General features: G+C 35.3%; 1 pseudogene; it reads right to left on the reverse strand.

Moving 5' to 3' along the window:
• Positions 1–150: 150 nt before the first annotated feature.
• LOC109045504 lies at positions 151–9,655 on the reverse strand (annotated as a pseudogene).
• Positions 9,656–9,864: the final 209 nt, after the last annotated feature.

The following is a 9,864-nucleotide window of genomic DNA, read 5'->3' on the forward strand; positions in this document are numbered from 1 at the left end:
GGGAGCAAAAAAAATCTAAATATGGAGAAAATCATCTTTAAAGTTGTTCAAATGAAGTTCTTAGCAATGCATATTACTAATCAAAAATTAAGTTTTGATATATTTATGGTAGGAAATTTACTTAATATCTTCATGGAACATGATCTTATCTTAATATCCTAATGATTTTTGTCATAAAAGAGAAATGTATAATTGTGACTCATACAATGTATTGTTGTCTATTGCTACAAATATACCTGTGCTACTGATGACTGCTTCTGTGCTGCAGGGACACATTATCATCGCAGCCCTACTAAACATAAACATGTCTCTGAAAATATACTGGCTGCCGTTTCATTGCATTATGGGTAACGGATGCCTGCTGTTTTGAAGTGTGTCTATATGAACTCCAGTCCTTCATATTTGACGTCTCCGATCTTGGCGTCAGGCAGCAGGATGCGTCCGTCCAGCGTGAAGGCGGTGATGTATGTGGCGATTCGTCCCGCGTCCTCCTCTGATTTGAGCGCCAGTATGATCTGGTCGTCTGTGTCTGGGATGAACTTGAAGGAGGAGAAGCCGAGCGTGGGTTTGAGCGGCCCGATGCGCGACGCTGAGATCTGACTGAAGTCCGGCGAGCAGCTCAGGATCAGGTTTGTGCCGCGACGCTCGTCTGCTGTTTCCTCGTAGCGTTCGGAGCTGGCGCGGCGAGGGAGGAAGAACCAGCGCTGGAGACGATCGCTCCACACGGCCGACTCGTGGATGAGATAACCTGAGACAGACCACAGAGAAGGAGAGCTTGGGTCGATATCTCCCACTCGTCGATTTGTTGAATAGGAAAACATAAAAAAGACATACAGGCTTCTATATAAGACAGTATATGAGAAAACTATAGAAACATTACTGTTTTTAATGTTTTTGACATTGTGATATATTATTACAATTTAAAATAATAGTTTTTAAATTTATTATACTTTAAATTATCATTTATTTCTGTGATGCAAAGCTGAATTTTTAGGATCATTACTCCACATGATCCTTTAGAAATCATTCTAATATGATGATTCATTATCAAAGTTGGAAACAGTTCTGCTGCTTAATATTTTTTTTCAGAACATGTGATACTTTTTTAGGATACTTTGATGAATAAAAGTAAAAAAAAAAAAAAAAAAAAAAGCTATGTTTTTAAAATATAAATATTTGTAATAACAAATACACTACTGGTCAGTAATTTGGGGTCAGTTAATTTAACACAACCTTTTTTTTAAATAAAAGTTTACTTTTATTAAGCAAGGATGTGACTTTTGAAAAAAAGTGATAGTAAAGAAAATATAATTAGATTTTTTTTTTTATTTTGAATAAATGCAGTTCTTTTTTAACTTTTTATTCATCAAATATATTAGACAAAAGAACTTTCCACAGCTCATAATAAAATCAGAATATTAGACATGATTTCTAAATGATCATGTGATAGACTGGATGTTACATGTGACACTGAAGGCTGGAGTAATGATGCTGAAAATTCAGCTTTGCATCACAGGAATCAATTATTTTTTAAAGTATATTCAAATAGAAAAACTATTATTTTACATTGTAATAATATTTCACAATATTACATTTTTTCTGTATTTTTGATCAAAATAAATGCAGGCTTGATGAGCAGAAGAGACCTCCTTCAAAAACATTAAAAATAGTAATGTTTCCCGAACTTTTGGTCGGTACTGTGTATTAGGTAATTCATAAGATAGCAATATAAGAAAACATGAAACCATTTTGGATAAATATCTGTCCCTGATTATATACAGAAGCAGTCAATATGTGGTTATATATGAGTTATATTTTTTTTGTGTGTAGATGTTTTATGTATTTTTTGTAGTTAGATTTTTTTATATGTTTTTTTTTAATATATGTTTCCAGAAGTGAACATGCGTGATCTATTTTTTGTCACTAGATGTTTTCAGTAAATGTGAGACTCACCTGGCGTTTGATATATCAAAACTTTCTTTTTGATTACCGCGGTATATGCATTGCTAAGAACTTCATTTCCACGTCACCATTTAAACCAATGAGCTTCTCCATATCGGGGTTGTTATTGACGAACTCGCCGGTGACGGTCGTCCACTCTTTACCGAGACCACCGACATACAGACGCTCGTCCTTCACCGCCAACCACTCCGCCTTAAAACCTGCAGCCACAGGTCGCAGAAAAAGATCAGACTTGCACGACGCACTAAAACTATGCTCAGACTTGCACGACGCACTAAAACTATGCACTTTTGAGCATCGGATTCATAAAATTGTGTCTAGCAATTAGTTCATGATGTACTTCCACGTCACCATGGAAACCTGAAGAGTACATGCACTGATTTTCATACTCGTCCTTCTGATTTCATTGACGAACTGATACGTGATGGTGGTCCACTTCTTTAAGAGACCACCGAGCCAGTCAAACGATTTTAAACATTTTTCACCGAACCACTCCGCCTTAAAACCTGCAGTCAGAGCCCCGGTGATTTAAAAAAATAAAATTTTCAATTTTACAATTGTAAAAACATCTGTTACCTGTGTGAATCTCTGTTAAACTGTAATTTTATTTCTGTGATGCGCAGCTGTATTTTCAGCAGCATTACTCCAGTCTTCAGTGTCACATGATCTTCAGAAATCATTGCTAATATGATGATGCGGCTCAGGTAAACATTTTGATCTAAGAGATCAGCTGTGGAACAAGAGTTTTGGGGTCAGCATGAATCATTTTTTTTAAAGGAACATGCACCGAGACGGGCGCTGTTAAAAGAGCTGTTTTTGATTATTAAAAAAACTTTAAAATTGACCAACAATTGAATAATATTAAGGTAATAAAGTATGTTTATAAACAGTACATTAAGACTGGAGTCATATTAACTTGTTCCCATATACTGCTGGAGTACTCTTAAGAATCATATCAACTTGTGGAAAATTGGCATCTGATGACCCCTTTAAGAAACGAAACACACAAGCCGTATTTACCTTTAGACACGCTGCCGTCTGGTACACCACACCCGTACGGTCGTCCACGCTGTACAGGTGCCCGTTAAACGCCACCAGCTCGGACAGCTCCATCCCGCGGCCCTTCTCCGACAGATGACTCTCCAGAACCACCGACTCCGGATCCCACTCCACGGACACGCTGTCCCCGCTGTCGGACACCAGCAGGTGGCCTCGTTTCAGGAAGCTGAACCACGTGTTGTCCTTGTGGCTGCGTGAGTTCGTGTCCAGGTCTGCTATGATTCCGATCCGGTAGCGGATCCCGCTGGCCGTGTGTTCCGGTGGGATCAGTTAGCGGATGGTGCTTGTCGTTTTTTCAGGGTGACTGAACTGATTCAGCCGCGGTCATCACGCCTGACTAGAGGTGGATAAAGTACACAATTCCATTGTTGAGTGAAACTACAGATACTGCTGGTCAAATACACTATAATGCCAAAAGTATTGGCACCCCCTTCTAATGAACAGGTTTGACTACTTTAGTAATTTCCATGAGTACAAATCTTAATGTTTAAGCATTTAATAATATTCTAGGGAATTCTGTGCTTCTAATTGTATAGCAACAGTTTGGACAAGACCCTTATTTTATTCTAATAATGCCTCTGTGTGTAAGGCAAGGTTCAAAAAGAAGTCAGTGTGGAAGAACTTGACTGGACTGGTGTGACTTTAAATGCAGATCTTGAGCCAAAAACTCATCAGCAAACACCAATGACTTGTACAATAAGGGTGCATTCATTTTAGACACCTCCAAAAATGTTGAGATGAGATGGAATACAGCTTTTAAATGCTTGAGTTATTTTTCCATCTTTGTCACAGTTTTGGAAGTGCCTTTTTCTGTTCTAAAGAAGGGGGATTAGCTCCGTTTTTTTGGGTAGCCAATACTTTTGTCCATATAGAGTATGTACAAGTCCATTTGTGTTTTGCTGATGAGTTTTTTGGCTCAAGGTCTGCATTAATTCCCACACCAGACCAGTCAAGTTCTTCCACACTGACTCAATCCCTCATTTCTTTTTGAACCTTGCCCTTACACACAGAGGCACTGTTAGAATAGAAAAGAGTCTTGTCCAAATGTTGCTATAAAATTAGAAGCACAGCAACACCCCTGGAATATCATTATATGTTTAAACATTAAGATTTGTACTCATGGAAATTACTAAAGTAGTCAAACCTGTTCTTTAGAAGGGGCTCCACTGGGTCTGCAATACTTTTGGCAATATAGTGTATTACTCCATTACAAGTGAAAGTTGTAAAGACCGATTTTTACTTAAGAGGAGACACTGCAGGCAAAAAACTTTTTTTTTCCATGCACCTGTCAAGTTTGAGATTTTGGGCTTTTTGCTGTTTTTCATAAAGTGTTTTTTCAGACTAGTGGAATGAAAACATCCAAAAGGCACTGTTAAGTGTTTCTTTTATAGCACTTTATCTATTTGTGTCAACAGATTTCAATTACAATACATATTTTAAAGGCCGTTTTCTCAAACTGAGTTTTTTCTCCTACACTGAGCCATAAATCTCCACTTCAGTAGCACTTACACACACAAACTTTACATTTTTATCCCTGTTTGAATTTGTTCATTTATATTTTTTTTGATTGTTTATATAAATTTATTTACTCCCAAAATTGTTTTTAATATATTTTTTTTTGTCTGTTTTTTGTATTTTTTTTATTAATTATGGAGTGACAAAAATAAGATGCCCAAAATTCCCTCTGTAAAAATATTTGACTCCAATATGTCAAAAAAATTAAGCTAGAATTTTGAAACTGACTTCATCCAGTGTTTAGATTTTTGTACTAGAAATATATGCAAATTTGCGCATATTTTATTAAATAATGCCTTTTTTGCATATTTAAACTTTTTAGAAAACTTGTAATACAAAAAATGTTTCATTTATTTATTTTATCAATTTAATGGGTAAGTTGGGTGATTAATAATTTTTACTATTTTTTTATTTTTTTAACCTGTTGTGTTTCGGCTTAAGTAAAAGTACACGAGTACATTGGTGGCCAAAATGATTATAATACTAGTATTGACAGCAGCTAAGAAATGGCTTTAAGTCGGTTATTTCTATCTTTTGCTGTAGTGCGTCAGTAGGAAATATCAGTTTACATTTCCAAACATTCATTTGGGCATTAATTGTAATAATCCAGTGAGATTTATGTTTAGGCTCCACACAGAGATCTGATCAGATCTGATCTCGAGAGACATGAAGAAATAGAACAAATTGTGCTCCACACAGAGATCTGATCTGATCTGGAGTGATATAAAGAAACAGAACAAATTGTGCTGCACACAGAGATGTGATCTGATCATCATCAGTCTGACATGAAGAAACAGAACAAACTGAGACAGACTCAACCCAGAAGAACTGTGTCTCCGAGACGCTTCAAGAAACCTCATGCGAAGCTAAAGTACTGTTATAAGTTTTAGGCACTTGTGTAAAAATGCTGTAAAATGAGGATGCTGTCAAAAATAATATCATAAATAGGTTTTCTTTATCAATTAACTTCTAATAACTAAATGAAATCAACATTTGGTGTGAGCATCCTTTGTGTTTAAAGCAGCTTTTGCCCTCTTGAGCAGAGTTTCTCAGGAGCTTTGCAGGAAGGTTTCTTGAAGTGTCTTGGAGACGTTGCCACAGTTCTTCTGGATTTAGTCACTACAAGAGTGATGACTGATAGACTATCTCAAAAAAAGGTCATGTTTTACAGAAAAAGAAAAAAAAATCACCCACTTGCTTTCAAAGCTGCTACATAGTAACGACTTTCTACTTCGAGGAAATTAGAAATGTAGCGGAGTCAAAGTCACAAGTGTCCAGAAAAAAATAATACTCAAGTAAAGAACAGATACTCAAAAAGCGTACTTAAGTGCAATACCTCTGCGCCTGACACGTCTCGGCTGGATCGCCACGAGCGCTGATTCCTAACTTTGCTGTCAGTGGAGCTCGATGACGTTTGGTGCAGGTACACGAGGACGGCCAAAGCCAAGAGGGTTGCCACCGTGATGGCTCGCCATCGGAAGCGGAAACGTGGGTCGGAGATGGAGCTGGTGATGGAGGAGAACATGGAGACACCATGAACGGAAACCCGCATGGAGTGCATCGGGTCACAGCTCTCTGTTGACATGGAAAAGAGAACATTCAAGATGATGAAGAATGAATACAAGTAAATAAAACATCTCTTGGCGATTGGGATATAAGTGCAAACGCAGGTGCAGATTTAAAACAAGACACCACAGGTGTATAAGTACATTAAGACAATTATTTGGTATTGCAGGTTTTCTGAAATGCTTTGTTTTAATTTGCATACATTCCCAGAAAATAAATGAAGCCAGGTTTAAAATTTTAGTTTGTCTTTGTTGACATAGAATCAAAGGTTTTTACACTCTACAGTTATTGTCAACAGACAGAAAACTAATACATTTCCGCAATGTTTTCAGGAATAAAATGTTGTATAAATCAGTGTGAATGATATATCAACAATCCCCACAGTAAAAACCTTCAGAATATAGAGAGGATTAAAACTGTAAAGTCTGGTGTCTGTAAGTGCTGCTGAAGTGGAGGAAAAAACTTTTAAAGATATGTATTGGAATTGAAATCTACAGACGCAAATAGAAAAAGTGTAATGAAATAAACACTTAAATGTGTATTTTAGATGTTTTCTTTCCACTAGTCTGAAAGTAGACATGTTATGGGAGCAAATTAGACCAAAATCTTAAAACTGACTTGACTGACAAGAAAAAACACAAACAAAAAAAAACAATGTTTTTGCCTTACATATAAATTATAGTACATTTCTTTAGTCATTTTCTCAAAATCAGTTTGTTTCTTCACTTCAGGAGCACTTACAGTCACCAAAACTTACAGTTTTATTCCTCTCTATATTCTGAAGGTTTTTACTGTGGGGTTTTTTCATATATCATTCACACTGATTTATGCAACATTTTAATCTTAAAAACATGGCGAAAATGTGTTTTTTTTCTATCTGTTGGCGGTGTTTTCTGATTTATGGAGTGATAAAAAGAGAAATCCAAAATCCCCTGAATAAAAACCTTTAAGTCTAATATGTCAACAAAGTCAAACATGAATTTTGAATCTATCTTTATGCAATATTCAGATACATGTTCTGGAAATGAATGGAAATTTGTGCATATTTAAACATAACATTTCAGAAAACTTGAAATACAAAACAATTGCCTTAAAGGCTTAGTTCACCCAAAAATGATAGTTCTGTCATTAATTACTCACCCTCATCTCGTTCCAAACCCGTAAGACCTTCGTTCATCTTCGGAACACAAATTAAGATATTTTTGATGAACTCCGAGAGCTCTCTGACCCTCCATAGACAGTAATGATATTACCACGATCAAGGCTCAGAAACGTAGCAAGGACATCGTTAAAATAGTCCATGAGACATCAGGGGTTCAATCATAATTTTACAAACAATACTTTTTGTGCGCAAAGAAAAGAATAATTTTTTCAGCAATTCTTCTCCCCAAGTTACCATCTTCCGCCGTTTTAGAGATAACGTACGTAATCAATGTAATCAGCGTAATTAACGTTCAGCGTACTCGCACTTTCTAGATGAACAAAGGTCTTATGGGTTTGGAACGACACGAGGGTGAGTAATTAATGACAGAATTTAAATTTTTGGGTAAACTAACTCTTTAATGTACTCGTTATTGAAATGAACACTGTACAATAACAGCACATGAATAGTCATGTTCTAATACTCATCATTAGCTCATATTAAAGTAATATTTAATTTAGGTATTAGTAGATGATTATTCATGCACTGTTAGTGTTACGTTTTTACCTTACTGTGATCAATCAACTGTGGAAGTATGGTGATATTGATTATTTAACAGTTTTACCCTACTAACAGTGTCTTAAACACACGTAACAGTCATCTATCACACACCGACTTCTGCATTCACATGCTGAGTTTATATTGATCTGAACTAACACAAAACACATCAGCAACTCAACTTTTTGACTCGAGGCATTTCAAATAAAATGCCCAAAACAATGCATGCACATTCATGAAATAATGAAAATCAGGTGCACAGCCAATCCTCTTTGAATTTTCCCCATGCAGCAAAGCATTCAGCATCTCCCAGACGTGCACAAAACAAAACAACAGCAAACATCCCATCCGTCCCGAGAGAGTTCAGCGCTAAACACGGCTGTTTATCAACCTGCCTGAGTCATTACTACACGCTTCATTAAGAAATGACACGCCACTGCGGCCCAGAGCACCACGGCTCCTAATCACACAAATCTCAGTAACAAACCCTCATGAAAACACACAGCTGACCTTTAACATTTACTTTTAATAAAAGTGACTTACAAATGAGGAATACAACAAACTATTTTCACTAGCGGTGTCAGATCTTTTGGACCACATTGTATGTAAAATATTCAGTATTCATTCAATTAAATTAAAAAATGAATGTCCTAAAAATTTTGTTATCCTTAAACCCTTTAGTAACACATACTTTCTACATTATATTATACCAGATTAGTTTTTTTAGTAATTTATTATACATTACTATCTTATGCATATATCTGATAGTAAAAAAAATTAAATTTAAAGAAGTACAATTACATATATTTTTTCTCTCTCATGATTTAATTAGAAAAAAATGTGGAGAAAACAGGAAACGCTGAATCATTCTTAACATAGAAACACATCTGAAAGACACTAGAAACACATTAATATAAAAAATATAAACCTAAATCTTCATAAAATACATTTTTAAAATAGTAAAGATAAATACAAAATGGATAAAATGCATACTAAACGAACATGCCAAACATAATTCGTAAAAATGTTATTTATAATAATAGTAATAATTAAATAAAAACATGCAAAGCCAAAGTATTTTCTCTGCTTGTGTCAAACTTTTGGACTATGATACAATAAAATAAATATAAAAAAATTACTCAATCCATTATTTCATTAAAAAATCTAGTTTCCTACACAATGACAATTCATCAAATTAGAATCTTGGATAATTTTTGATCTAACCGGAAAACATCTGAAGGTCACTTGTAATGTATCGTTGACGTGGCAACCACGACTTTACCTGTGAAAGGTGAGAGATTAACCAGTCCAACAAAATAAACAATTATACAACAATTAACATTGTTCCTCAAGTGCAGCACAGCACAAACAGAAGCTAAACGCAAGTCAAAAAATCATTTGTAATTCACTAAATTCTCAAAACAATTCATGAAATAACCATTTAAAAGCAAAACAGATACAATTCAATCAATTCATTGTTTCTCTCTAATAGTTGTGCAAATTATAAGTTGCTAAAAATTATAAAAACAAAAAGTAATGAAATTGCAAACACACTACTAGAGTCAAACTTCTGGACCACATTAAAATAAAATAAAAAATACTCAGTCAGTCAGTTATTTCACAACATAATTCATCTTCCTAAAAAATAAGAATGAACTGACATTAGATCCGTTTTATAACAGACATTCAACCAAAACTCAACTGAACTCGTCCTTCTCAATATAACAAATGTGAACACTAAAGGAGGAATAACACGAACCTTTCTTTCTGGCCCTCATGTTAAATGTTAGTCTCATTCATTCAGTGCGAGTGTGTTTTATCATCAGTTTCTCCCAGCGCTCATCTGTCATCATCTTCTGAGATAGGAATAACACAAACCTTTCTTATTGAAGGGGGAAATTATTGAGGCTTAACTTAGGGAAGGTTCAATTAACCTTTTAAGGATTAGGGGAAATTTAAAAATTTCTTAAAACGGTTTTGTCGTCAAGAAAACGAACGAGAAACCAGGCACTAAGGGTTTATTTGTGTCGCAGATTAAAGACTAATAATGTATTACACCGACT

Source organism: Cyprinus carpio, chromosome A11, assembly GCF_018340385.1.
Source record: "Cyprinus carpio isolate SPL01 chromosome A11, ASM1834038v1, whole genome shotgun sequence".
In the NCBI taxonomy this organism is placed as follows: Eukaryota; Metazoa; Chordata; class Actinopteri; order Cypriniformes; family Cyprinidae; genus Cyprinus; species Cyprinus carpio.